General features: G+C 36.6%; 1 protein-coding gene across 4 annotated transcripts in view; it reads left to right on the top strand.

The window, feature by feature from the left end:
• LOC126751108 (histone-lysine N-methyltransferase, H3 lysine-79 specific) overlaps positions 1-23,264 on the top strand; it is a 130,159-nt gene that overhangs the window by 4,857 nt on the left and 102,038 nt on the right. Inside the window, exon 1 of one of the 4 annotated variants that reach the window (XM_050461073.1) lies at positions 12,908-12,920. The exons of the other annotated variants lie outside the window; for them this stretch is intronic. The gene's annotated coding sequence lies outside the window, so the exon portion shown is untranslated. Of the gene's footprint in view, positions 1-12,907; positions 12,921-23,264 lie in introns of those variants that run through there. 4 annotated transcript variants of the gene reach the window in all.

The raw sequence follows: 23,264 nt of genomic DNA on the forward strand, positions 1-23,264 counted from the left end.
CTTGAACTGGGTAAAAGCATATAGGCGTAAATGAGCTTTAAGGCTGGAAATAGTAAATTCTAATCACCCAAAAGTCACTGACTGAAGAAGTTACCTCTCAGAATATATACACTTTTAGGTTAATGTAGATTTAAAACATAATTAGAATCTGATATTGAAGTGTAAAACCAAACTAAACCAAATGTGCATAAAATAAAATTAAAGGAAAATCATCAATATTAAAAAGTAACAGTGCATGTGTTATTTCAAAACTACCGAATGTGCTACAACTGAATTTGTGCCACAATTTGATGACTGATTGTTTGTTAATGTTAAAATGACAACTTGACAGCTGTTTATATATAAATGAAATCAATATGTTATAACATTTTCATTGTTAATGATGATGTCCTGATTTTTATTTTAGATTTGTACTTAGTTATTGTTGTTTTTGTCTGTAAAATTAACTCATAAAACTATATAAATTGGAATATATTCTTTGTATTTATACAATGTACACCTTTCTAAGTGTATGTATTTAAATTCAATATAAATGTCTACGCTTATTTATGTATATCTAAGTATAGCCCGATCACAAAAATTCTTGCAAAATACAAGTTGGTACATAAATTTAAGAATTTTTTGCTTAACAATTAATAAAAATATATTTTTTATTTTTTTTAGTCTCTGCAGTTAGTGCCCTTTTCATTCTGTACAATAATAATTGTAGTATTATTTTACATATAATAAATAAAATAAAATATTTTTTATTTTGCATAATTTAAACTTGCTTATACATATGTACATATATGTAAATATGTGAGTTTACCACATCACTGCACATGCATATACATACATACATATAAAAAATCAAATTAGAAATAAATTTTTATAGAAACATAAATATACCTCATCTGTGAATTATAAAAATAATAAAATTTCTCTGCTTTTACTTGGAGGTCAAGTGAGTGCAAGTGTCTGCTGAAGAAGAAAAAGAAATGAAACAAATGAAGGAGACGAATGAAAATGTGGTTTTAAATGAATTTAATTTTTCTCTGTGCGACAATTATTAATTTCATTTTCAACTGCAGACTTGCCAAGAAACATTTTTCAAATGAGTCGTCTTGCGTTAGTCGCGTGTGCGCCATCGCCGCATTGAGTCATTTGCCATGAAACATAAAAATAGGTAAAAAATTGCTGAACACAAAATAAATGTGAACATCAGGAAACATAAAAGTAAAATGCCAATTTTGCTAAATATATCACAAATATAGTGGTGATGATGAATAGCGTTTAAGTGACAAACGGGCAAAATGTTGCGCATCAACGCCTTTGAAACATTTCGCTGAACTTATCCACACTTATACACGGTGTTTATAAATAAAGTTGCTGGTGATACGAGTCTGAACCGAATCATTTTTATTTCTAATTGTTACAATTGGTTCATTTGTGGACTTAGTTGCTTAGATACAGTGGGCGCGTTTAGACCAATATATGAAAGATCGTTGAATAAGCAATCTATATTTTGTTCTCTGAACAGGGTACTTATATTTATTATGTCACTAGATTTGTAACGCCCAGAAAGAAACTCGAAGACCCTATAAGGGATTTACTTATATATATAACTGATCAGCGTGAAATTCTGTAAAGTCTAACTGTATATATGTAAACTAGTAGGTTTTGCGATATCGACCTGAAAATTTGAACACGTCATTGTGTTATTTGACAAGATATCATGAAATTTGGGATGAATTTTTTTCAATGGCAACGTTACAGTCTGAATAAAGGTTTTAGATTGGATCGATCAAAATACGGTTCTTTTCTGACGACATATGTAACTTAAGGAAATTTGGCAAAAAAATTATTGTCCAAGGCATTGGTAAAATCTTTGAACAAATTGTTCAGATCGGACCGTTATAGCTGCCATTGAAAGCGATTAGTCAAGATAAGGATCTTCATAAAATATCTTTTGTATTCCATGGAATACGTTTTTAGTAATTATAATCGAGAGAATGGTGTATTTCTACCTCATCTTGTAATGCATTTCCGAGAACATTGACAGCAAAATGTAAAAATAAAAACAATTTGTAAGCTTTCACAACTATTTTTGGCAACATCAGCAGAACTACACTTACGAACTATTCATATGAATGTATGCATGTATGTATGTACATATGTACGCATGTTTTACAGCTCTGTAGTCGCCGTGTTTCCTGTTTCTATGATTTCTTGCTGCTTATTGCGGTTTGGTCTTCGGTTTGGCATTTGAATAAACAAGATGCGAAGGCGATTGTCTCAAATGAAATAATGTAAAACCAAAAGATTAAACGCATGAAAGTTCCATGCAGTCAAGAACGAATAAATATGGTCACTCATAGTTTTATATTTTATAAAATTCATAGTATTTTAGGTTATAATTTCTTTGGAATATACGACGTCGGGTTTTATTCTTTTTCCACATTTTAGCACTTGGAAATTGGAATCTAATTTATTGTTATTCTAATATTAATTTTCATTGATGATATTTTGGATGTTATCCAGTTAAGTATTTTTGTTACACGTCGCCAAATTAAGAAATTACAATAGCCAAACTTGCTCTAATTCGAAGAATAAAATTTAAAAATATGTATTTATAAATTACTAAGTGGTGATCCGATTGCTTTGGCCACAACTGTACGTTACATATGTACATATTTATATTTCCACAAATGTATTTAATGCATTGTAAATATTACATCAACTACAGAAGCACAGTCAAAAACTAAAAATAACCAAAAAATCTTAACCAAAAGGCACAATTATAGGAGGCAAACAAAGCAACCAAAGCAACCAAAGCGCCAAAAATCAAGTCAGCTGCAGCCGCAGTCCAAACGCACGAAACGAAAATGCATCGGTTGTTTTGCTTTGGTGCCGTAGCCACTGCTATTCTGTTTAGCGTTACTCAAATTTTACCTCAGCCCATTTGCGTTCCGCTGCAATTTGCTGGTGCCTATGATTTGCCATTGCCATAGTTTCAAATGCTATTTTATTCCGGCTTCTTGCCTTCGCGTCGTCTTGCCTGTGTGTGCGCCTTCGACTTTGCCGCCATTCTTGCGACGACCTCTACACACCAAGGCAACTTTAAAATCTGTTTTGCCGCATTCTGTGTAGTTTGTTGTTATTGCTTTCAGTTTAATTCTATCTTTTTGGCAGTTGAATGAACTCATTCCCCTTTTGAAGCACATTCTCCCCACAAACACACACGCACACAGCACGACGAGTAACCAAATCGTCGTGTGCTTAGATACACGAGTCAGGCTACCGGACGAGTTAGCAGTTTCTTAACTCGTAAAATTTATTTACTTTTTAAATTCTTGGCTCTCTGTTGTATGCGTTGGCAACTGAAATAAGCAGAAATTATTACTTGTGTACACAAAATATTAAAAATAGTTCATAATAATGAAGCGCGTGAATATGTGAAGCAATGTGTGTGGAGGGGGCACATGTGTCAATATTTTAGTATAACCAACAACCAAATTTTTTGTTCGTCGATGTTGCGAGTAATACTGGCAACAATGTGACTAAACTTTTTTTTGCATGCCAATGAATTTGGTATATTCACAATGCAATAACTACATACATATGTAGGTCTGTTTGGCGAATATTAAGAACCAAAATTTAAATCGAAAAGTTTGAAGAAAGAAATATACTTATCGTATTCATTATATGTTTTATTTTTAAAATCACGTAATAACAAAAAAATAAAAATATTTATGATTTTGAATTTTTTTGCCTAAAATAAAAGTTCAGATTTCATGTTTTTTATGAAATTTGTTACAAACTTCGTTGCATGTTCTTTCAGAACAAATCCAAAGTATCAAATTTATGTTATGGTACTTATAGCCACGCTCGCTTTCCTTCCGAAAATTAAAAAAAAGTTAAACTCAAGGGAATTACTGAACTAGGACATAATTTTCCTAAACAGGATAAATGACTATTATAAATTTTATCGCTTTCGGATCCAAAACATGAATGTTATTCAAAAAAATATAATAATTTCCTCTACAATTCTTTTGTTATTCATATTTTTGCTTCTTTTAATGATTGTTTTCAAAATAGGATGTATAAACAAAAGATTAAACAGATAAGACTCTAAAGGAAATGCTATAGAAGCTCACACGACTGTGAGTGACCCTGCACTTTTTAAGTATCTATAGTAATATTGTCCAATAAAAGTTTCTCAGCCCAATTTATTAAATCATATAACGAATATGGACATAAATCACTAACAACAACATATACTTTTATTTTCATTCTTGTTTAACCTCTCCTACTTATCTTCTCATATCTCTTATTTCAATTCGTTCTTTACTCTCTTGTTGACTGATCTGCTAAGAGGTCTACGAGCCTGATAACGAATTTGAGTTCAAAAGTTTTCTATAAACATATGTATGTATATATACAGATGCGTGCAACTAATTAACAACGCTGATAGGAAAAATCCAAATTGGTTGATATTTTGTTTTTCGAAAAAAATGTTTAACCATACATTCATATGTCTTAAATATAAATGGTGTAAATATAGTTACTGTAAATTCGCAAATTTTTATTATATCGTTGCTTTTGTAAAATAAAGGCATTTTACGACTTCAAAGTCAAAAATCGGTCGTTCAACTAATTAATAACGATTTCTTTTTTTTGGAAAAATGCTCTTATTTCGGTTTTAAAGTTAATATTTGGTTGCAAACCCATTGCTGCCAATCATGGCTTGACATCTGCGAGACATTGACTCCACTAAACTTTTGCAGATGTCCTTTGGGATATGATTCCATTCTAAAAAAAAATTTCAAAACGATATCTTAAAAACTGGGACTAGTTCGTATATATACAGACGGACATGGCTAAATCGACTCAGCTCAACATACTTATCATTTATATATGTACAGTGTCGGACAAAACTCATTGGACTAACTCGAGTCTCACACATGTTCCGTCATAACTTTTTACATAGATGCATTAGAAGAATAATTTTTTTTGGGTAAATGAAAGATCAAATTTTAACAATATGCAATAACATAGTTTTTAACTTTTCTTATGAAAATTTATAAACTTAATAACCCTGATCTGGGTATAAAAATCTATCTGAAAATAAGATAAGGTAATAACGAAAGTAATAAATAAATTACAAATGTATATCAACTTTCCATTCATATTCAGCGAAGCAAAGAAATTTTTTGTTTTTCTTGATTTTAAAAAAGCTCTCACTCATACGAGCAACTGGGAAGGCTGGAAATATGAAGTTGGCTATTCAGATCGTTATTAATTCAAATTAAATACGTACAAATATGTTTCTCTTTAAACACGATCCAAATACTACAGCACCCACTGGAACGAAAAAAGTTCAAAACAGAGATAATATCTACTATTTGTATTTGTTTGTTTGAAGCAGAGTTGTAACCAAAGAAACGTGTGAATCGGGGTCGTCATGTTTATTATCAAGTTAATTAAATGATTTTGAATAAATGTTGACCCAATTTATTGTCGAATACAAACCACTGTATTTTAAAGTTACAATTTGCACTCACACTCGCGCGAGTATTTAAAAAGAAAAGATGTATTTGTGAATTTAAAATGTACAATTTATTTAGAATGATCCTTTGTTTACAGAACAAAAGTTTAATAACCTATCGCGTCGAACTGTGTTGGATCGCTGTAAGTCAGCGCGAATGGAACGATGTCGATCGAAACAAGTGCGGCACAGTGTCGAATAGAAAGTCCAAAATGGATGTTGATGTGCGAAATGTAAAAAAGGAATTGAGTTGGCATCTGTAGATCGAAGTAAATATGCGAAAGGTGTCGACGCGGCGCAGTGAAAGAACGATCCTCGTAGCGTTGGACCTGTCAAAAGCTTTTGACACGGTCAACCACACAACGCTACAGCAGGACATTGAAAAGCTACGCTCCCTCCATTGTTAAAGAGGTGGACGATGAACTATCTGAGCGGTCGGCAGTCATTCGTACTATTTCGAGGTGAAACATCTAAACTGAGAAGATTAAACAGGGGTTCCGCAGGGTGGTGTCCTCTCTCCGCTACTGTTTAATTTCTACATCTCGAAACTCCCACAACCACCAGAGGGAGTTTCCATAACCTCGTACGCTGATGACTGCACGATATTGGCGTCGGGCAATGGAATCGATGGCATGTGTTCGAAGGTAAACAGCTACCTCTCTGCACTGCACGAAACCTCACACTTTCCCCCACCAAATCCACAGTGACCATATTTACAAACTGGACGAAGGAGTATAGACTTGAGCTTAATATTTCATTCGCCGGCGTCAAAATTCCGACTGTTAATAATCCCAAGATTTTAGGTGTAATTTTCGACAGTCTATGCTCCTTCTCTCCCCACACGAACGCGATTATCGCCAAGGTACAGAGCCACAACAAAATCCTCAAGTCGCTAGCCGGCAGCACATGGGGAAAAGACAAAGAAATGTTGTTGGCAACATACAAGGCAATCGGCCGGCCGGTCCTTAATTACGCAGCACCCATATGGTCGCCTGGATGCAGTGGCACGCAGATGAGGAAACTTCAGACCTGTCAAAACACTGCACTCCGGACTACGACGGGATGTCTTTTGATGTCTCCCATAGAACACCTCCACAGTGAGACGCTTATGCTCCCAGTTAAGGAGCATAATGAACTCCTCTCCAAGCAGTTCCTGCTGGGATGTTTTCGCAGAAATCAGGCCATCTTTCCTTGACGGGACTTCGGACGCAATTGACTTTCGACAGGTACTGACCGCCATTCATAGTGGAGCCATCAACACCTTCACCGACTCCCTTCCCTTGAATGGCGTTCTTGGAGTCAAATCACCACCCATAGCAGACGAAGAGCTCCAGCTGCACTGTAGCAGGTTAAACTCTTACTTATCCAGAATAGACCCTGACATACCGAATGTATGTCCAGTATGAAACGAGTCTCCGCATGATACTGACCACCTCTTTGCATGCCCTACGAACCCTACTCATCTAACACCCTCCTCCCTTTGGTCCGACCCCGTCGAAACAGCACGTTTCTTGGGCCTTCCGTTAGATGACATCGACGACAACACAACTGACACTTTGCATCCTAACGGGGATTAGATTTCCGTTAAAACAACAACAACAACGCGGCGCAGTGTGTAAGCCAATGTAAAAAAGCAGCGATGATCCAATCCTTTTGTAAGTTATTAGATAGTTGTCATCTGCTGTGGTGAAATCCAATTTGTCCCCAGGTGTGGTGTATTAGTGCATGTTGTCCTCAGATGTTGAGTGTGGCGTTCTTCTCAAGGGAGTTGAGTTGTGCTAGGGTGCGCCAGTTTTTCTCGGATAGAGTGGGGGAGGCTTAACTCATTTAAACCGATGTAATACGAAAAGTTTTTATTGACAAAAAAATTATTAGTGAAAAATTTAATGTGGCCAGAGTAAAGAAGAATTATTTTAAATTAACAAAAAAATTTGATAAATTTGCAAATCTTCACTTATTCAGAAATCGAACATTCAGAAATATCGTTAATTGTATAAAAGCGAAATGTTAATTATTTCAATCATATAGTATCAGGAAAGTTCATAAAAAAAACATATTTAATTTGTCATTGGAAAACATCATATTACGCTGCTTAAGCAGAAAAAAGACTTCTGAAAGTCATTTGAGAATTTTTATTCTTAGTTGCATTATGCTAATCACAACATATACTATATTCGCAAATACAGTCGTGCTAAAAGTAATAGCAATTCATACAACACTCGCTGTATACTTTATACGTATAATAACGGATTTTTCAATAAAATAGGATGACCAAAAAAATTGCGAAAAAAAGATTACATCAGAATCACAAAATTTCAAGCAACACAATTTAAATTTTGGGAGATGTTATATAAGTTGTAATTTGAAGGTTGAAACTCCACTATGTCTTCCAACTATCATAAGTATTAGCTCTCGTGGAGGCGTATTTGCTGATTTGCTGTCATTGTCACCCTGTTTCTTTTTATTTTGCGTATAACACACTATGTAATTGTATTATATTTACAATGTATAGAAATTATTTTACACACGACTGTATGCGTGCATATTTTCATCATAGTTTCCCTTTACTCACTTTTATACTCATTCATGCGATGGCTTCCCACAAATAAGCCACGACCACTCAAGTAAATACGTATGAATGTATGTATGGATGTGTGTTGGTTCTCACCGCAGCGGAAAATGCAACATTAAGTTCACGTTAGCATATGCATACCTACATATTTACTATATGTACAAATGTATAAGTTAATGTTTGCACACATAGTTTTCTAACTAAAAGCAAACAGATGAGATAAAAAAATGGAAAAACTCTGAGAGATATTCACTTTAATCAGCAAAAAAAAAAAAAACAAGAAAAAATGGAACGAAAAAAGCCGTGTGTCCTCATTTCAATTCGCAATACAATGTGAATATGAATGCGAATGTGCAAATGTACTGCTCGAAGAGTGACTGAGCGAAATGCAAAACCGAGGAAAATATCAACTATTACGATATATATACTATATATCACCGTGTGTGTAGATGTATGAGTGACAAATAGTTGCAGAAAAACCAACCAAAACAAAAGCGCGAAAGAAGAGAGATGCAAGATGCAAAGTAATGAGCGAATAAAAAGCCGCAATGAAACAAAAAAGTGGGAAAATTACAACCCGGGCCGCAAACGGAGTGAAGCCAACACATTTGGTTGGACTTTTGCGATGCAGGTGAGGAGGGGGTGTCATGCGGGACTTGCAAAACATTAATGTGCAATTTAGTTTGCCACAGCCGCAGAGACCCGCTGCAGAGGTTTGTCAAGATCATAGCAAAGCAACGCAACAGCAGCAACCGTGGTAATTTTGAGGCTTAGGCTGAGCAGATAGCGGAGCGCAGTGCAAAACAGAAGAGAAATGTGGGTATCTAAATAATGCTTTGTTTTAGTTACAGTCGCTCTCAATCTACCTGATTAAGGCATTATTAAGGTTAAGAGTTTTGCTCAGTGTGGCTACTCTCTGTACTCACGAGTTGAAAATCCAGGGTTTAGAAAGTTAATATTGCTTTTTTCAGTACTTGTTATTGGATCCTTATTATTGATTATTTCTAAATTAAAACATTAGTGTTAAATAAAACTCTGGAAATTATAATTAAAATTTCGAGTGCCTTTTCAGCTCTCTTGAAATATACTATGTACTTAGCCTAAGCTAGCAAAATACTGAGATAAGAAATATTTACCAGCGTCCGGGGACTTGTAAACCTACACTTACCTTCTTACGTCCGTACTTTTCATTGGGTTTACCTCCCAGTCACCCATTTGATTGTGATACCGTTAAGTATGTACGGCGCCTGTTGTTGTTGTTGAGTAGAAAGGGGGTGTTAGGCGTAAAAATCATGCAGCTAAGTCTTCTGTCGCATACTGTCACAGCCGCTCCTACACATGTGCACACTCAAAAAGCTGAGCTACATTTATTTATAGTGTAAGTTGTGTATTTTTTCCTTTTTCGCTGCTCTAAATCTACATTTCACCGTTACAGTCGTTGATTACTGCGTTACAATAAAAAGCATGTAGGGTCTCTTGTGCTGGGTGAGTCGGTTTGGTTGGGGCACCACCGCAATCCACCACCCAATTGCGCCAGTTGAGCTGTCAAGCTAAATTCAGTAGCTTTTCCGTAAGTTGCTGTCTCTCTCACTCTCTTCTCTCTCTCACTCTTATTCTTATCATTGTAGTTTCATCACTCGCCTCTGTCAAAACTATCGCTTGACTGTTGGTTTGTTTGTTTTTAGACGCTCCACTGCATTTCGGTTTCCCTTTTCAGGCGTTTACTCGTTGCCGCGCCGATTTTTGAAGGCGTCACTGGGTAGTTAGGTGTGCTGTCGAAAATAAAGGACATGAAAATGTGAATAATATTGTTAAGAAACCTCCCGCGCTATCAAGTATTTCGTAGTTTTTAAGGGTGCGCTTTAAATCAGCCGGGGCACAAAAAATCACCAAAAAGAGGAACAAGTTCTTCGAAATGGTTTTTACTTAACTAAAGAATTTTTACTTTTATTCCTGTCGTCATATATTTATTTATGAATGGGCGTATCAGGGTTTGTCAATAAGCTCTGCTAGTTTGTATATAGCTTGGTATATTTTTTGTGCGACATTTACGGCTGCCATACTTTATGTGCAAGGTAAGAACATTAGCAGCACCGCTAAAATCAAGTCGTATGTGATGAATAGCTCATTCAATATTGACTTCTAAAGCTTGAAGACAGTGGTTTATTGCTAGAGACCAATGACTTCAAATAACCCCACAAGAAGGGAGTTGAATGGTGTTAAATCACAACTTTTTGGAGGTCATTCAATGTCACAATTTCTTGAAATAAGCTGATCTCCAAACTGTTCTCGCAATAATTCGGTTGTTGCACGTGCTGTTTGGCACGTAGCCCCGTCTTGTTGAAACCAGATGTTGTCTAGATCAACTTCTTTCAATTGTGGCAATAAAAAGTTGGTTATCGGCGATCTATACCGTTCTCTCTTGACAGTAACGTTGTCACCAGCTTCATTTCGAAAGAAGTACGAACCGACGATTCCACCAGACCTAAAACCACATCAAACTGTCAATTTAGGTGAATGTATTGGTTGTTCATGAATAATTTGCGGATTTCAACAGCATCGATACTTTTGTTTTGTTGGTAACCACTCAGACGAAAGTGAGCCTCAAAGGAAAAGATGATTTTCTTACAAAAATCTTTATCGTTTTCAAGTTGTTCCAAGCCAAAATCAGCAAATTCACAACGTTTACGGTAATCCAATGGCTTTAGTGCTTGAGGGAGAACAATTTTATACGGATGCAAGCCCAAATCCTTTCTCAAAATTCGTCTGATTGTGATTTGAGATAGTCCCAATCTTGAGAAGTTCTTGAAATCTACAAATTGCGGTCAATGAATGAAAATTGCAGATCATGACATTTATAATTTCGAGCATTTGTTGTACCCTCTGCTTTTCGAATAGTAGCACAAATCTAGGAAAGTTATGTCTGTATATTTTGGGGCCAGCAAATATCACCTCTTTTACATTAGACTAAGATTAGACTTGTCCTTCGTCTTCTTTAAACCAGTAACTGTCCAGACTTTTTTTATGATTTTGTGCGCAGACATAATTCCATCCCATCGATATCGCTTTCAAAGACTGTTTCGTTTTGTGAGGGAAAAAATCTTGCGTAATAAAGGTTTTGGCGCAAATGGCTGTCTAAGCGGTTAGATTTTGGTCATGCAATGGATTTGGAATTGCTCTGAATTGAGGTTCCCAAAACATGTATAACCAGCTCAATTTCTAAGTTATTCATGGTTTTTATCAAAGAGTTTACTTATTAACAATTGTTCTGACCGATGCCTATTTTTCTCATTTAATTCATTGTTTTTTCTCTCTTTTCAGGTATGCATTTGTTTTTATTGATTAACTGAATAAAATTTTGTTTGTAAGTATTGATAATAAATATAAATTGTATCAGATAATATAAAATAACGATTATATTTGCTACTTACCGACCCAAACAGGGTTAGATCGCCGTAGTGGTAGCCCTTTCGGCGAATAAAATTCGCGCCGATCCCGATAACGTAGAACGGGCTGTCGTGAATGTGTTAGAAGTCTCTGCATTACACTAACCATCTCTTAACATAAACTATGAATCCAATCCACCTAACACCGCTTTTCTTAAGGTCTGTCTTCATCAAGACAGCTCTTTCCTGTACTCTCTTACTTTAAGTCTGACTTGATTGGGACAGTTCTTTTCCTGAATAAACTTACAAATCAGTTTTTTCTTTGATTTCAAATTCCTAAGCTTAAAATCAATTATAATAGTTCATCGAAAACAAAGCTAAGGGTTTACAAAAACGTTTTTGTGGAAAAAATAATCTCTCCTATAAATAAAGAATTCTATAGACCGATTACGGACACGTCAGAAGACTTGCAGGCTTGCACCATAAACACTTCTCTCCAACGCTTGACGGATCGAAGCTTCTAATCCGAGACAATGGAAACTTCGTATAACGAGATAAAAAGAGTTAAATTTGGTTTCATCGAAGTTTTCCATACAAGACTTGATTTGATTTTCAGTTGGTATGTTGTTGTTTGTTGTTGTAATGGTTATCTTGTCCCCGTAACGATGTTACGGTTCATATAGGTTGTCATCGAGTTCATCCAACGGTAGACCCAGAAAACGTGCTGTTTCGACGGGGTCGAATCATATGACATGCGAAGAGGTGGTTAGTGTCATGCAGGGACTCGTTTCACGCTGGACATACATATGTTTGATATGTCGGGGTCGATTCTGGATAAGTAGGCGTTTAATCTACTACAGTATCCAGAACTAAGTTTTAAAATTCCCACAACAGCTGGTTCCACGTCACTGGTATTAACCCTTATTTTATACGGCCAAGGGTTGTACTTTCGGAGATCTAATATGTTGTTGTTTTAGCGGCGTAAAACATTCCTGAAGCAATTTCGAGGAATGGTGCCGAGTTGACGGTCCTTGGCGGAATAAAATCCGGGTCCGTTCCGGTTACTTAGACCCGACTATCGTGGGAACGGAGATCTAACCTCGTTTGGATCGGTAAGTTTTATATTTAGTTTCAGTTTGTATCGCAAAACACGGTTCGAACAATTGAGCCGCTTACGGATAATATACGTTGACATATGTATGTATGTATAGCTCAATTTGCCATGATTTCTTGTCGGCTTCGTCGCCTTAAATCATTTGTATTGATCCAATTGGAATCGTTTTCATCATACTCGTGTTCTCAAAATCAATTACTAACTCGTTTGCAAAAAGTACTTTTAAAGTTGTATAATAATTTTAAATGAAATTCTGCACCAATTTCCGCTAATCACTTTACAGCCTCATTCCGCGTGCTCCCATTAGGCCAAAAATTGAGGGTAATTTATTAAATTCCCTCTCTGTGCACAACATTTAAATGAAATTATCTAAATTAAGCCGCAAATTTAACTAATTTATGAAAAGTCGCAACGCAAACAAAAATAACACAGCGATAACAACAGCGACAACAACCACAACGAGTAGACCCGACTTCAATGCCCCAGCATTAAAGCATAATTTTCATTTGGCTTCAATTTAATTTGCAGCAAATGCTGTTGTTGTGCAGTCAAGCAGCAGGCACACCCAACCAGCAGATACTTAGAAACCCGTGCATTACATACATATACATATACTTATACATGTATATAGTACATAGTACATAGTATATAATGTCATAAGATATAAAAAGTTTGCAGCAACGAGCCAACAAGAATCGGAAAATAAAATGAATGGGCAAAAACTAAGGGAATATAAATAAAATACATGAATAAATAAATTGCGATGTGGGAAAGAAAGTAATGAAAAAATGGAGCTTGTGTTTGATATAAAAATGGGCACAAAATTACTTTTCGCTACGCCAGCACAACGGCACACACTAAATACATACACACTTAGTAATGTAAGTATACCGGGCTGCGGTTCTTATATACCTTAAATACATGTTTATTTATGTATACTTATATAACAAGGATCTACACAGGATAGCAAATGCTTGAATAAATGTAGATTGTTATGTACAATAACACACACCCATACAGATAGGACATGCAGAAGAATGTGCTGAGGAAGCAGCAGCGTTGCTGCCGTTGATGCTGCCTTCCGACAAGCAACTGCTTCAGCTGGATGTGGGGCAGAGGCCGTCTGATAAGAGTTCTTTCTTCCTGTATGGCGTGTGGTGTGTGGCGTGCAGCGGGGACAAGCGCTTATTTTGTATGGATATCTGCATGTTGTTAAAAGGCAACGCTGACACATGACGGCGACAACGACAACGACGACGTCGTTACCAGTATTTGCACTGTCTTCCGTTTCCTGTAATGTTTTACCCAACATCAACCCACCCCACCACCACCACCGCTAACCGTCAACCGCCTTTCAGTGCCCAATTCAACGCTCTCGCCGCCAGCTTTTACTTGCTTTCTTCCATTGTTGTTCTTGCTGTTTTTCCTTCTACCCATTTCATTCCTGGCTTAACTGTTTCGCTTGTTATTCTTCTATTTTGCTCGGTCTGTGCTGGTATGTGCACGTACACTTGCATAAACGCATTCCTTGGTTATATATGTGTGGTATAGTTATGTACATGCGTGTGCGAAATATAATTCATACCAAAGTACTGGGTAACAGCTGCATAAATACATATCAGATAAGCTATTCAATTGGCAGTGTGTGTGTGTGATTAAGAATAAATCTCATGATTATGATTAAAAGTTGGCAGATAAATATGTATGCACATGCTTGAAGCTACACAAAAACAGTAGGTCGCCAAAAAATGAGAGCCACCCACGCAAAATACAGTTATTAACTGTGCTGAAAGTTGTTCTATAAACCAAAATATTATGATGTAGTGTTTTCAGAGTTGCATCGCATGAGCGGCAGTCTGTGTTACGGAACAAATGATTTTTTCTTTGGTTGAAATCAAGGTTTTTCGATTTCTTTTGGTTCTCAATTATTTTTTGCCTTGATAGCTCTAAAAAATGTATGAGAAAGAAGAACAGTTATCAAATTTTATAAAAAAAAAATATGAAAAATGATTTCCTTACGAAATTTTTATTTAAATCCTACTTATAAAAAATAATGTGTTTTGGAGTTCTGGCAAGCGTTTTTAAATTACCATAGCCGAAAAATTTCTTATTTATTGAATACTATAATTTTATTAAATGCTGAAATGCTGCTTGTTAAAAGATTGACTCCTTGTCCCTCTTTATATTTTGAAGTTTTCTTAAGTTAGTATACATATGTACATACATACATAAGTATATTAACTTCTTTAAGCGGTTTAGCTGGTATATTTATATTGCCTACAAAAGGTTTAATAAAATTTCATTGAACATTTCGTTTTACCGAGATTTTTTGCAAAATAATCCACTTTTCATTTTCGTACCCCTCTGTAATCTGGAAAAAAATATAGATTCAGATATGATAACTGTTTTTTTATAAGTATTGAAGATGCGTTTTCATATGCAATTTTTTCTTTATGTCAAAAAATAACAATTGATGCGAATTTGAATGTTTCTAAAACTCGATAAAATATAGGCCTGATCTGCTTTATTAAACTGCCGGCACTTTCTCTTTAAATTAATTTTCCATAAAACTTTTTGCAAAAAGTTACTCCAATCTAACGCCGGAGTACTGCTTAGTAAGCTATACATACAAATGCACTTATGTATAACCATAAATATATATGTAAGTAATGCCAGTTGTGTTTTTGAATATGAAAATGTTAACTCTTGCTTCTTCTGGCAACACATTTTCCTTCTTTTTGCCTCTTTTGCCTCCTTTTGCCAGCCATCTAACAACGCAAAATGCTGCTGTCAGCATTGAAGGCAACAGCAAACAGAAATAAACTCGACAGAAACTCAACGACAGACGACAACAAATATAGCAGAAGCAGTACTAATAGCAGCATCAGCAACATTTGCGAGCAATGAAAACTAAAAAACTGAAAAAAGTAAGTAAACAACAGTAAAAGCGACCGAAGCACCATCAATCCGCGCTCTTTGCGTCACCACTCGCCCGCTCGCAATACTCGCTGTGTGCTATGTGCTGTATGCATCATCTCACTGATATTGCTACCCCTTGCTCCTCGTCCGACGTCTCTTCAACCTCAAGGAAAATCAGAAAATCGATATTTACAGCTATGCTGGCTTTTACATACACGCGCTATGCTCGGTTGTGTGTGCATTATTTTATGTATAACTTGCATTTGTATATATGTATATACTATATAATTTATTTGTCTATATACAACATATCTTTGTATAAAATACATTCATTTAGTACATATATATGTGTGTAGACAAATCCTTGTGCGTTTAGGTATATGTTGGCACAATGTATATAGTTACCTGCGATAAAACCATTAGCTTGACGTATATGCTTTCATTTTTGTATGATTCCCCGCCAACCGTCTGGCCGACACTCCATTATTATTATTTGTATACATACTATCAGCTTGCATAAATGTATGTATACCCGCATATGAAATTCGTTGTTTAGCCACCCACCGACTCGCCGGTATTGATGGTTTTCTGCCAGGGTTGCCACTTTGTGAATTGAAGTTGCCAAAAATTTATATTTATTTTTTGAACCTGACAAAATTTTGATGAAAGTGATTAATTCAGGGTGCTCTTTGTCTACGCTTTTATAAGATATTTTAGGTAACCTGACGTTGAAAAAGTTTCTGGTTTTGATTATTCAAGATAATAATATTTTAATTTATTTAATTTTTTGATTAAAATATCCAATAACCGAATCTATAATACTCTTAAAAAATATAAAAATTTCAGATATCTCAGACAGACAAACATGGTGAAATAATAAAAGAATTTTATTTTAACGTCTAATTCATTTATTCAAACAAAAAATATTTTATATTATCGGTATCAAAAAACTTCTTCTTTTGATTTAGCAGTTATGATCGTGGCTTCAATCAAATTTGGCAACAACTTTTTCACAGCCAACAGCAACAGGTTGCAAGATTATAATAATTTCTGTAGCCCCAAAAGATGTCATTTGAAATGTCGAATTGTATTGGTGAAAGTGACTCAAAAAAAGCTTCGACGTTTGAGATCCCCAAAAATCAATGAATACAATGGTTCGGGTGGAGTTTTTAATGCTGCCAATTGCCATTAGCACAACACATTCCTGGCATTTCACGGATCACAATGTTGACAATTTGCGGTCATCATTTTAAAGTATGAATACATACTATAATCAATCTGACTGCTGTCATTAAAAGCAGCACGTATCATTTCAGCCAAAATAGCACGACGTACGAGTATTCGTGATCGCAGAGCAAAATTCAGTACAAGTACAGGGTCAACAGCTTTATTTTGTGCCCATGTTTAAGTCCCCTTAAGTTTTTGAGATGTAATTTTACCTTCTTTCTGTATAATTTTGTGTTTTCGCTATATACATATTTAAACGATACTGCCGTATTTAAAACGGACCATTTTTCGTAATATTTATAACTATATAATACAATAAAGTGTTGTACCTAAACTTTGTTTTTTGTCCCAACGACACCATTGTACTATTGCAATTAATTATTAAAAAAAAACATATTTATTCTTAATATATCACATTTCATGCTAAATCATCAATGCGGCAACTCTGTAGCTATTTAACACCACTACTCGTTACAGCTGTGCAAATATTTTCATGTATCTTCTCAGTGTATGCTGTGCTACTCGTCACTGGTGCGTTAGCCATTATTATTATTCTTTTTTTTTTGTTGTTGCCATTCCGCCATCACAGTCAGTAGTCAATAGCCAAGAGCCAACATTCCACATACATATTTTGCTTGTTTAGTTTCACCGACACCACCATTTGCCCGACGACCCCATTCAGCAGCAAAGCAGCGCGGCGCCGATGTCAGCGACGTCACTGTTTTGTTCGCTGTTGTGGTAGTGGTTGCGTTTTGGTGAGCGTTGAATATACTGCCAGGTCTCCTCACCTACCATCGCCTTTATGTGTGTTTGTGTGTGTGTGTGTGTGTGAAAAGTATTTCTATTTTGCCTCCACGGTTCCAGCGCGCTCTGTAAATTGTCCGCGTTGTTGCGGCGCTGTCAGTGCCACGGCATTGTGTTGCCGCTGCTGCGTCAGGTCAGTGGGTGGTTGGGTTGCATAGCGACTACGCTTCGCTTGATGCTGTTAATGGCGTTGACTGGTCGTTGCGGGTGGGGCGGTAGCTGGTTGTTTTAATGCCGTCTGCCTTCACTTGTTTCTCCCCTTGCTGCGCGCTGTTGCCTACTGCGTTTCTATTATATTTATAACTAACGAACGTACGTGCTTACATACATAAGTACAACGTTGTGGTGCCTGGTTTTCTGTTCGCCTCCGAGCGCTGAGCTTTTCTGCTTTCATTCTGTGCTATGCTTGTTGCCCCCCTTGTCCATGTAGCGTCTTCTCTGCCGTCATACATATTTTATGTTTAAGTTGGACGCATGTACATATACTTACGTTAATCGGGTCGATGGCGCTCGGGTTGCAGGCAGCGGGTCTGCTGGGTGTGCATAAAAATCAGCAGTAGTTAGTTGCAAGTAAATCCCTTTTCAACCCAACTCCCAACTAACCATTACACCCAACCCCATTTGTGCCATTATTACTTTGCACCAATTTTTTGTCGCACTGTTGTTGTGGTTGGCGTCCCTTGTGCTGCGTTTCAGTAGGAAGGTTCCATTTTCCATTTTCGCTGGCATTCATTTCACACCGCGTCACATCGCATCGCATCGCATTGCGTTACGTTCCATTTCGGCTGCTGTGCGCCAAAGTAATATAGCCACTATCCCATTTTTCACGTTGCCTTAAATTTGACGCACAATAATTTTCGTCCCTTATTATATTTGATTTTGTTGTTTTTTTTTGCGGCAACCCAGTTGTGTTTTTTGAACGCAGCATATTTGGGCGAAAATGAAATTTAATATTTGTGTCGTGAATTCCATTAAATTTATAGCAAGCAATTTAATGTCTCCGCACAACTCATAGATTTTTTATGGCAAATCTTTTTTGTCCATTTCTTTGTCATGTGTGTATTTTCGTAAAACAAATGACCTTTGTTTCGAAATACATCGAATAAAATCCAGTACTTTGTCAGTAGAAATGCGAATTTCCCCAATATACATACATATATGTTATATGTCAAGTTTTCTGGTTAAAGTTCTTTATCCAATTGCTAGATTTATAACCTTTTTAAGAAATACGTAAATTGTTTAAATAATTTTTGCTGGTACTATGTTTTAAAGCCTCAGGAAAACGTCTGATAAGTGCTCTTTTCTTGTTGTTTAGAAGAAACGTTTCTTTAAGACTCGGTTAGAAGTAAAGGGTAATCCATTTCGAGGTTCCTTTCTTTTTTAGTAAAAACAGAGAAACTTTAAATTTAATAGGGAATGTTTATTATCATTCGAAAGAACATTCTTTCGGATTTATTTTTTGAAGATTATCTCTTTCAAATGTTGACCACGGCTACGTCTCAGATGATCCATCCGTTAAGTAAAATTTTCGATGACTCGTTCGAGCATTTCGACTGATAACTGGCGAATGACATGCGTGTTTTGATTCACGGCTTGAATCGAAGCGGGATTGTTCACATAGACTTAAGATATAGATAGATAGATAAATGTGATATCACACGATCTTTGTGGCCAATTGAATAAAACCCAACCCAAAACGTAAAATTATCTGCTCACCGAAGTGTTCCCTCAATAAATCCATTGATTGATGCGATTTGTGAGAAGTGGCGCCGTCTTATTAAAACCAAATGTCGCCGAGATCACGTGCTTCAATTTCAGGTATTTCAGTCGGTTACAATGGCGCGACAACGGTCACCATTGACGGTTACGTTCTCACCGGCATCATTTTTGAAGAAATATGGACCGCTGATTTTTCCTGAATGAAATGGCAACTCTTGAATCTCTGCAGGTTGTTCTTTGTCCCAAATGTCTTAATTGTGCTTGTTTACATAACCTTTGAGCCAGAAACGGGCCTCATCGCTGAACAAAATATGGCTCGAAAACGTCAGATCTTTTTAAAACTTTTCAAGAGCCTATATAGATTGTGAAGAGCGGCTTCAGTTCTTGTACACTTTGTATTTTGTACACTTTCAATTTTAATTCTCGAATTAAAATGCGCCAAGTCGTTCCATACGTCAGTCCGCGTTGCTGCGAACAGCGCCGAATCGACACTCCACAATCCACAATCGCGTACACTCTCAGCTACGGCTGCCAAATTTTTTTTCTGCGTGCTGGACGTAGTCTATTCAGTCGAATATTTTCCAGTAATGAATGACGAGACCCAGTCTCAAGATGTGTGAAGGTGTTGCGAATAACACGCCCAGTAGGGCGATTATGTTGACCATAAGTTGATCGGAGTGCGCGAAATACATTCTTTACAGAACTTGAATTTTCATAATAAAGTTGAACGACTTGTAAACGTTGTTCAAACGTAAGCCTTTCCACGATGTAATGCCAAACAATACTGAACAAAAATAGCATGACAGCTTGACACGACTCACGCGTGATCTATCAAAAAAGGCTATTGAAAAAAGTACCTCTACTTGGATCACCGTTTATGAGTAACTTGGATTTAAATAGCCATGTTGTTGTTGCTTATATTTCAGGATTGAAACTTAGTTATTATGATCTTAAAGATTAAGGTTTAGGAGATTTCCTTTAAACATTCGTTATTCAGAACTGGGGTATTCTCCATGGAGAATCCTACACAGAGAAAGCTACTTCGATCTTTAGACCTGAAGTTGTCACTTGACTTCATTTTCTTCTCGGTTTTGATATAGCATATATGGTTGGTTAAGGGGTCACCTGGCTTTTTTAAGGTTTTTTCAGGATTTTTTTCTGCGATCAATAAACAGAGAGCTTTACCTTTATTATTATTTATGACCACATAATTAAACATTATATATATATACATATATATTTTAAGCTAAAAATATTGTGTGAAACAAGAGGTACCTCTTTCAAACTTTATACTTCTAAAAGCACCCTATATTAATATGCCAAAATTGTTCCTTTTTTTTTGCATTTTCAAGTGCGAATTTCTCTACTGCCTATCGCTTTGACTGCCTTACTGCGAAATCCATTTGATATACCAAAGTCTAACTGGCTTTATTTTCATTCTGCATAATTTAATTTGAGCATGTAAAATTAACTCAAATTTATTTACATATACGCACGTACTGGCATAGCGTCGCATGGAGACAAGCATTATGGGTGTAGTCGCCTTTAAGACAGCCGCTCATTACTTTGCTGCCGAAAAGACATTATTCTCTGCCAAGGAGGATGTACACCAAAGCTGCTCTATATCACAGTTCCCGAGAGTGCACACATAGATTTGGGAGCGTGACTGCCTGTGTACATACATAGTATATAAGTATGTATATTGTATTGTAGATGTGTGTGAGGTGTGCGTCTTCAATAAATTTGAAAGAACGTGGCTCGAATGCCGAAAACTGAAAATGACATTCCAGCGCTCCGACAGCTGTTGACTCGGCTACTGCGCTGCGTCGAGTAGAAGCAAATTTTCGGTTAGTTGGTTTCCAAGTGAAATTGGTTTTGAACATTTGGGTTGTGTTCTTTAGGGTGGGGTGGCTGACGTCTGCTGACTGCTTGTTGCTGTTGACGTCGCAGCGGCGCAGTTTCGATTTGATTATAATGCCTGTCTCGCTTTGTTGTAGTTGGCTTCAATTTGCTGTTGTTGTGGTTACTGTTATCGTCTGTCGGCAACCAACCTGCTGCTGCTGCTGTTACTCCTTGTATGTGAGTGAATGTACATAGATATTTTTGGTTTTGCAGCACTCTACATCATCTGGTCTTAAGTTTAAAGCAGACAGGTACATAACTTTTTACTCAACTCAGATCAAATATGTATGCACATATATACATATACATTTATATATTCCATTTATGCATGTCTGTTTATATTTTGATTGGAGCATTTTCAGCGCCCTGCAGTATACGCGCTGTCAAATATGTATGCATAAGCCCTGCATACCTTAAAGCTCGATAATTCATTCATTGAAATTTCAGTGGTTACTGCTTGTTGCTGCTGTTGCTGTGGTTGCACAAAAATTTATATCTGCCACAGCAGCTGGAAGTATTAGATAGCTACCCTAACCCCCATCAGCCACATTCCGCTATACACCGTTACTCGACCTGTCTCTATGCATTTTCTCCAGTTCACTTCACCAGCTTCTGGTGTTATTTTCATCATCTGCATTTTGGTTCGGCGTTATTTACGGTCTCATACAATTTAAATTTATTCCATTTAATTTTTATGCGTGTTTATTTTTCGGATCTGTTTTTGAAGTTCTAATTTTGTGCTTGCCTTTGAATGAGCGTTGAGATTTTCCTCGACCAAATTGAAATTGAAGTGTCGAAACACAGATTTTTCGAAGGGAATTTATTAAAGTTACATGGTTATATCAATATATCGTTATGTCAAGTATCTTGACGCTGTATGATTTAAAAACATATTTCATCAAGGCCAAAAGAGACTTCTTGAGTTGAGCTTTTCTGTTGAAATTTATTTACTCTCTTTGCTTAAGCAAACGTTTAATTTAATCGGCAGATTTTTCGTCGACTAAAGTTTTTGGTCCAACATCGCCTCTTATGTTCGTAACAAAAAAATTCAAAACCGAGAATGTTCAGTTCAATTTTGGCATATCCTTCTCCTTGTTTCTACGCTGTTACCACACTTTTAAATTTTTCGAAATATTTCGGAATTGAAATTCAATAGATTTAACCAAAGTACTATCTAAAACACAACTGGAATATTAAAATGGATCCATAGATCTTCGCAACCTGTTTGGGATATCAATGAAATTCTTCTTTCCTGTGAAAGTACATTCGATGCCATTATGTATGGAACTCGATTTCTTTTGCATGGCCAGCTCCGGTACGCTTGCAGAAGTCCAGACGCTGAACATAATTTTCGAGCGTAAATCGTTCGATATTCGTATGAAGTTCATCAATCGTGCCTTGCTTATTGACATGGACCATAGACTTGACGTAGCCCCACAGAAAATAGTCTAACAGCGTCAAATTGCACAACCGAGGCGGTCAAACGGCTGGGCTGTTTCGTGAGATAACACGTTCACCAAACTTGGTTTTTAATCAATCGATTGTGACATTCGCTACGTGGCTCCTGGCGCCGTCATGTAGGAACCATATATTGTCCAAGTCCATGTTATCCAATTAGGGCCAAAAATATTCGGTTATCTATGAGCTTTAGCAATTCCCATTCACAGTAACGTACCGGTCTTGATCATTACGGAAGAAGTACGGCCCAATGACGAGGCCGGCCCTTAAACCGCACCAAACCGTAATATTTTCGGAATGCAATGGTGGCTCATGGAGTACTTGTGGATTGTTGCCTGATCAATAACGGATGTTTTACTTATTGATGAAGCCCTTCAGCCAGAAATGAGCCTCATGAGCTGAAGATGATTTTTCGATGAAAATCCGGATCATTTTCAAGTTGTTGCTCAGCCCAATTCACGAACATACGACGATTCTGGTGGTCAAGCGGCTTCAGTTCTTGTGTCAATTTGATCTTCTAAGGATGTAGGCCAAGATCTTTTCGCAAAATTTGCCACAACGACGTCACAGAGATGCCCAGCGTTTGAGAACGACATTTGAGAGACTGATTCGGGTCTTCCTCAATTAATGCGCTAG

Source organism: Bactrocera neohumeralis, chromosome 2, assembly GCF_024586455.1.
Source record: "Bactrocera neohumeralis isolate Rockhampton chromosome 2, APGP_CSIRO_Bneo_wtdbg2-racon-allhic-juicebox.fasta_v2, whole genome shotgun sequence".
In the NCBI taxonomy this organism is placed as follows: Eukaryota; Metazoa; Arthropoda; class Insecta; order Diptera; family Tephritidae; genus Bactrocera; species Bactrocera neohumeralis.